The sequence below is a fragment of the Bufo bufo genome, chromosome 1 (assembly GCF_905171765.1).
Source record: "Bufo bufo chromosome 1, aBufBuf1.1, whole genome shotgun sequence".
Classification (NCBI taxonomy): domain Eukaryota; kingdom Metazoa; phylum Chordata; class Amphibia; order Anura; family Bufonidae; genus Bufo; species Bufo bufo.
In genome coordinates, this window is record NC_053389.1 from 501,734,270 (window position 1) to 501,741,495 (window position 7,226).

Sequence of the window (7,226 nt, forward strand, 5' to 3'; positions counted from 1 at the left end):
CCACCACCCTTTGAAACTGCTGATCAGCAGGGGTCCTGAGATTCCACAGCATAGGCCATCAGTATTCTGAACCTGGAATAACATTTTAAGAATTATTTTTTCAATGCTGGATTGTGACATTGATCACCAATAATTTCTCGGAATTTGTTTTAGCAACTACTTGCATCCCCCATGTAATAACAATTTCTGGAGCATCTATTCTTATGACTGTATTATGTCCCATTCCTTTATTATTCTTGCTAGACGTTATTAATGAATTATTAATAGTTTGCATTGAAGGTCCGGATGGATGTTACCAGCTGGGGTTGTGTCCTAGCACAATCTGCCATTATCCAATCAGTGCTGTCAGTGTAAGATTGCGCAGTGACACACACCCAATTGGAAACACCCATTGGGACCTTCATTACAAACTGCTAGCCATAGAAGTCGACTTCTAGCAGGAATAATAAAGGAATAGCACAACTTAGAGTCATAAGAACAGGTACTGAAGATTAATTTACTTTTAGAATGCAATTTCTACCCCCCAAAATTAGGGGGAAATGGCAGCACGTATTATGAAGTGAATACTAATAAGTGCTATCATTATGGAAGCTCTAATTAGTACACAGTAGGACCGGAGAGAGGTGAATATAGCTCTCCTGGTACTGGCTTTACTCACCGCTCCATGGTCTTCTGCTGGCGCTGTGCTGTGATCTGACGACATAGACTATTAGAATGTAGTGCAACATCTGGTCACAGTGCAGTGTTGCAGAAAGAGAGTGCTGGTTCTCCCGAGTGGCAGCTCCTTCTGGAGCAGGAGAGGTAATTTCTTTCATTTATGAGGTCTGATGAGGATTGTGGGGCTGATATGAGGCCTGAAAAAGACTGTCGGTCTGATTTGGGGGTCCGATGATGATTGGTGGCCTGAAGAAGATTGGGGGTCTGAAGAAGATTAGGGGTCTATTCTGAAGTCTGATAAAGATTAGGGGTTTGATTTGGGAGGTCTGATCTGAGGCCTGATGTGGAATGGGGGTCTGATCTGAAGTGACAACTGGAGGGTCAGATTTGGGGGTCTGGTCTAAGGTCTGGTGAGAATTGGAGGTCTGAGGAGAATTTGGGGTCTGATTTGAGGTCTAATGAAAAAAATAAATTTTTCTTAATTTCCTCCTTTAAAACCTTGGTGTGTTATGGTTCGGTGAATCTTATATAGCGAAAATTAAGGTAGTTGCTAAAACAGACATGCCAGGAGAGGTTACAGGTCCTTTTTTTACAGAGCTCCTCCGTGTGAATATGTGGACCTGTGATAGTGGGCCTATGCTTACAAATTGAACTCATTGGGGGCGATTTTAAAAAAATTTTTGGTGTAATTTGCATCACAACGAACTTTTAGGGCTGGAGATGAAAGTGGTGAAAGTTGAGACCAAATTTCTTAAATTTCGTACATATTAAATGAGGCCTGGTGCTGATTTGCAACATTTTGATGCCAAATGCAACATTTTTAAGCCCTTTTCTGGTATTGAATATGGTCAGCTCTGCAGGAGCAAAAAGTTGCAATTTTACATAATTTTTTTGGTGCAGACTGATAAATCTTTCCCATTGTGTTTGTAACATAGGATATGGAGGAGGGAAGGATAAAAAAAATAGCAGGAGATTCTGTATTTCTGAGTGTGACCTTTAATAATTCTGTATTCTATTAACATGTTTCTGTGTAAATTGCTGTAGATAAAGTTTATATACTAAGAGAAGTAGCAGATATCACATATAATCTGGAATTGCTTTATTCTTTGTATATTATTAAGGATAACGTAAAAAATAAATTGGCAAAGTAGCATGTCATGTATGGAGACACTCTTCCTCATTCAGCCGAGATGGACAGACTGAAGTGTTTGTAGAGACTGTGTACCAGCATCAATTAAGTGTCCATGCATAACTCCCTGCCCCAGAGGCAATTGCTCCTCAAGTTAGACAGACGTGCCATTGATGTGAAAGACATTGGACACCTTCCTTGGCTGGATACAACGTATACTACCATTGATGTAAATGAGTACTTGTAAGCCCGGATTCCAGGGAACGTTATAAATCCCAGCTAATATGAAGTGTTTATTATATTTACTGCAGTTTTATACTAAAATATATTTCCTATGGTTAAGTGATAATTTAATTACACATTTTAAAGCAGTGCTTCATCCAGTCTAATAGTTTTAAGAATATTTATATTGCAAATCATTAGTTAAACAAACATCCAAAAAAATACCTTTCAGTATATAAATGGGTAAATTAAAAACGCCAAAAATCTAGCACAAAGCTATTGATCAGTTATTATGCAGAAGATAGATCCACTGATAAAAGAAAAAAATCCCATACAAATAGTTTATGAAGCAAAGTGTGTTTGTTCATATTTTAATAATGATCAGGTTTTGTTCATGAGTATCTTTACATCTAAGTAAAAGAAGATCTTGCATTGCTCCTTTTTGTGTATGTGTATTCAATGTTGAGAGAACAAAAGGATCGAGCAAAAATATTCACCTCGCCCTAGCATTCTCACTCTCTGAAATCAACTAATGGGAATAGGGGCATTAAAGGGATTATCCCACTAAAACAACATATCCCCTACCTACAGCATAGAGGATGTTTCCGATTGGCGGGGTCCAACCACTGGTGCCCCCACTGTGATCTCTAGAACATGCTCCTTATATGAATGGTGCCGCAGCCATGCATAAGTGTCCGCCACTCCTCTCAACTCTATGGGACTGCTGAAGATAGCTGAGTACAAGAACTTGGCTATCCCCAACATCCCTATACAGCTAAATGAAGCATCAGAGCGGATAAATGAACGTTGCTCAATTCATACAGGGGAGAGCGACCCCCTGTTCTCGTGATCGGTGGGGCCCCAGTGGTCAGACCTCCTGTGGATAGGGAATGCGTTTCTTAATGGGACAACCCATTTAAGGCCTCATGCACACTACCGTTGTTGTGTTCCGTTCCGCAAAATGGGGTTCCGTTGTTCCGTGATCCGTTTCCGTTTTTTTTTCCGTGTGTCTTCCTTTATTTTTGGAGGATGACCAGACATAAAGGAAGGTAAAAAAAGTCTAAGACAGGTTTGCCATGCAAATGATAGGGAAAAAACGGACGCGGACGCGTGGACGCGGAGGACAATCTTGTGTGCCTCCGCGTTTTTTAGCGGTCCCATTGACTTGAATGGGTCCGCGAACCGTTTTCCGCGAAAATAATAGGACAGGTTATATTTTTTTGACAGACTGGAACCACGGATCACGGACGCGGATGGCAAACGATGCATTAGCAAAATCAATGGGTCCGCAGAAACTCACGAAAAACGGCGCAATCACATGGATTGACTCTAAAAAAGGTGGCCATACAAATTAGAGAAAGGAACAATATTTCTCCTGAATCCCCTACATACAATTAAACAGAAAAACATAGAAGATTGACCCCAGAAGAAGACCCCCTCCCTGGCCATCTAGTCTGCCCTTATATTATTTATTTTTTTATCTTAGGATAGACGTGTTTATCTCAGGCATGTTTAACTCCTTCCCGACTGCAATCCGTTTATATACGTGATATTTGCACATGCCCCGTGCAGCTACCACGTGTATAAACGTCAAGCCAGCTCTTTAATCCAAGCGCTGCAAAGCGCTTGGATTAAACCTTCTGCCCCTGTCCTGCTGCTGTCACGGACAGCATACAGTTCAGTAATGCCGGCAAGGAACCAATCAGGGTGGCCCCTTGCCGGCAATCGATCCGATTGGTTAGTCAATGCAGACTAACCAATCGGATCACGGCAGTGAAAAAATGCCGGTTTCAGGCTCTGATCTGCGCTCTGCAGATCAGAGCCTGAAATCAGGTAGTGTCCTCGTGCCCCCCGATCTGTGCCCCCTTCCTGTGCACCTCCAAGCCCCCCCTTGTGTCCGCCTGCCCCTGAAGCAGTTTCCACCGCTCATCCCCATATTCATGCAGCCTGTCCAGTGCCCTGATGCGGTCCGCCCCCTCCCCGCCCCATACATTCCTCCTGCCCCCATTTGTGCTGCCTCAGCCTCCCTCAATGCTGGCCGTACCCCCCACCTTTCCAGTGCTGCCCCCTGCCTCCGATGCGGTCCCCCTGCTGTGTGTGATGGCGGCGGCTCCATTCCTGAGCCGCCGCCATCAGCAGAGAGTGTCAGCTCTATGCTGACACTCTGCTGTAACCCCATAGATGCCACGGCAGCGGCATCCATGGGGTTAATAGAGGGAGGGGGCTCCCTCTCTCCACCATCGGGGCTGCTGCACTGCGATGGCAGCGCCCGATGGTTGCCATGGCAACCGGGCGCTTTGCAAAAGCGTCCAGTGTTGCCACCTACAGGGCATCTGATAGTATTATACTTTTCAATGCAAGAGCATTGCAAAGTATAGTACAGCCATCAGCTCCACTGGATCTTCAAGATCCAAGAGGGACTTGATAAAAAAAAAGTGGAAAATAATAAAAGTATAAATAAATAAATAAATAAAAAAGTAAAATTAAAAAAATAAATTGCCTTTTCCTATAAAAAATGAAAAAACACATATTAGGTATCACCGCGTCCGTAACGACCGTCTCTATAAATATATCACATGATAGACCCTGTACGATAAACACCATAAAAACAATAAAATAAAAACTGTGTAAAAAAAGCCATTTTTGTCACCTTACATCACATAAAGTGCAACACCAAGCGATCAAAAAGGTGTATATCAAACAAAATGGTACGAATAAAGCCGTCACCTCATCCCGCAAAAAATGAGACCCTACATAAGAAAATCGCTCAAAAAAAAAAAAAGAAATAGCTCTTAGAACATTGAGACACTAAAAAATATTTTTTTTATTTCAAATATGCTATTATTGTGTTAAAGTGAAATAAATAAAAAAATGGGTACATATTAGGTATCGCCGCATCTGTAATAACCTGCTTGATAAAAATATCACATGACCTAACCCCTCAGGTGAACACCGTAAAAAAAAATCACAAAAAGTGCAACAGCAAGCGATCAAAAAGGCTTATGACCCCCACAATAGTACCAATTGAACTGTCACCTCATCCCGCAAAAAATTATACCCTATTTTAGACAATCGTCCAAAAAATAAAAAAAACTATGGCTCTCAGACTATGGAGACACTAAAACATCATTTTTTTGGTTTCAGAAATGCTATTATTGTGTAAAACTTAAATAAATAAGAAAAAGTATACATATTGCCACGTCCGTAACGATCTGCTCTATAAAACTGTCACATGACCTAACCCCTCAGATAAACGCTGTAAAAATAAATAAATAAAAACTGTTTTTGGTCACCTTGCCCTATAAAGTGTAATAATGAATGATCAAAAAATCTTATGTACCCAAAAATGGTACCAATAAAACTGGCACCTTATCCCCTAGTTTCCAAAATAGGGTCACTTTTTGGGAGTTTCTACTGTATGGGTGCATCTTTAAATGGGACATGGCATCTAAAACCAGTCCAGCAAAATCTGCCTTCCAAAAACCATACCGCGTTCCTTTCCTTCTGCACCCTGCCATGCGCACTTACATCAGTTTACGACCACATGTGGGGTGTTTCTGTAAACCGCAGAATCTGGGTAATAAATATTGAGTTTTGTTTGGCTGTTAACCCTCAATGTGTTAAAGAAAAATTTTTTATAAAATGGAAAATCTGCCAAAAAGTGAAATTTAGAAATTTCATCTCCATTTTCCTTTAATCCTTGTTGAACACCTAAAGGGTTAACAAAGTTTGTAAAATCAGTTTTGAGTAACTTGAGAGGTGTAGTTTCTACAATGGGGTCATTTATGGGGGCTTTCCACTTTGTAAGCCCCACAAAGTGACTTTAGACCTGAACTGGTCCTTAAAAAGTGTGTTTTGGAAATTTTCTTAAAAATTTTAAGAATTGCTTCTAAACTTCTAAGCCTTCTAACGTCCTAAAAAAATAAAATGACATTTCCAAAATGATGCCAACATAAAGTATACATATGGGAAATGTTAAGTAATAAATATTTTATTAGGTATGACTCTCTGTTTTAGAAGCAGAGAAATTGACTATCATGAAGTACAATATGTCACGAGAAAACAATCTCAGAATGGCTTGGATAAATAAAAGTGTTCCAAAGCAATTACCACATAAAGTGACGCATGTCAGATTTGTAAATTTTGACCTGGACACTGGGGCATCAATGACCCTTGGTCATGAAAGGGTTAGATTCACTTACCATAGATTTCACAACCACATCCAACGGGAGTTTGTTCCGAGCCTCGACTGCTCTTTCAGTAAAATAATATAACATTGGTTCTGATCTTCTTTTAGATTGTGCCCCTGTCCTCAGTGTCCTAGTGCCCCTGTGCCTTAGGAATGGCAAGATGAGACAACCCATATAAATTAATTTCCTATTTGTATTTGTATTACAGACATGGCTCCAGGTGTAGCCCTATTGACTCAGATTTCAGTGCTTAATAGTTAGCTTCATTGCTTTCCCTATTGCAACTTAAAATGAGGTTTATTCAGTTTTTAAGTTTATGTCAAGGGTACGGTGTCTTTTACATAATGTATGGGATATCCATTCTCCTGGATATCTTTTTTGTATGAAAGAAAGATTGCAGTACAGCTCAAGAGAGAGAGAAAATATTTGCAAAGAAAAGGAACATACTTTAGGTCTAATTCATTTACAGCAGACTACCCTTGGATTTTTTTACTTTGAAGCTGACATCTCATAAGTGTCTGTTGAAGACTGGTTACTGTTGTAAACTCTAAACTATCTTGAGTGGTAAATTTTCCATTGGTCTTCTGAGCTATAGAAGCAACACGTCCTTTTGTGTCTGGTCTGTGATCACTAGGAAACACAATCTTTCCGGAAAGTCTGATAAGCAGCCTTTGTTAAAACCAATGGGGAGAAAACACAACAAGACTAATCAATGATATCATAATTAAATCACTTCCTTTCTTCTGTATTCCAGATAAACCCAACAAGATTAGGTAGATTCTGCATAATGTATCCCCTCCTACCAGTCCAGTTCTAATAAACTATATAATCTAAACTATTTAGAGCACAACTTAAACAGGTCATACACTTTAGACGGAAATTAACTGACGGCTGAACAAGCAGGTGAACGATCATTGCACAGACACAGCCATACATGTTTTAGTCCACATTGACCATTACAGCTGTTTAAACTGGCCATACTTACTCAGTCACATCAGGTGCAGGACAAACAATCTTTCATGGAGAAA

The 7,226-nt window shown here is 40.3% G+C and overlaps 1 non-coding gene across 1 annotated transcript; it reads left to right on the top strand.

Moving 5' to 3' along the window:
* The first annotated feature begins 4,102 nt into the window (after nucleotides 1–4,102).
* LOC120987501 lies at nucleotides 4,103–4,188 on the top strand. Its single transcript, XR_005776097.1, has one exon. It is a non-coding gene; the product is annotated as a small nucleolar RNA SNORD71 (small nucleolar RNA).
* The last annotated feature ends 3,038 nt before the right edge of the window (nucleotides 4,189–7,226 follow it).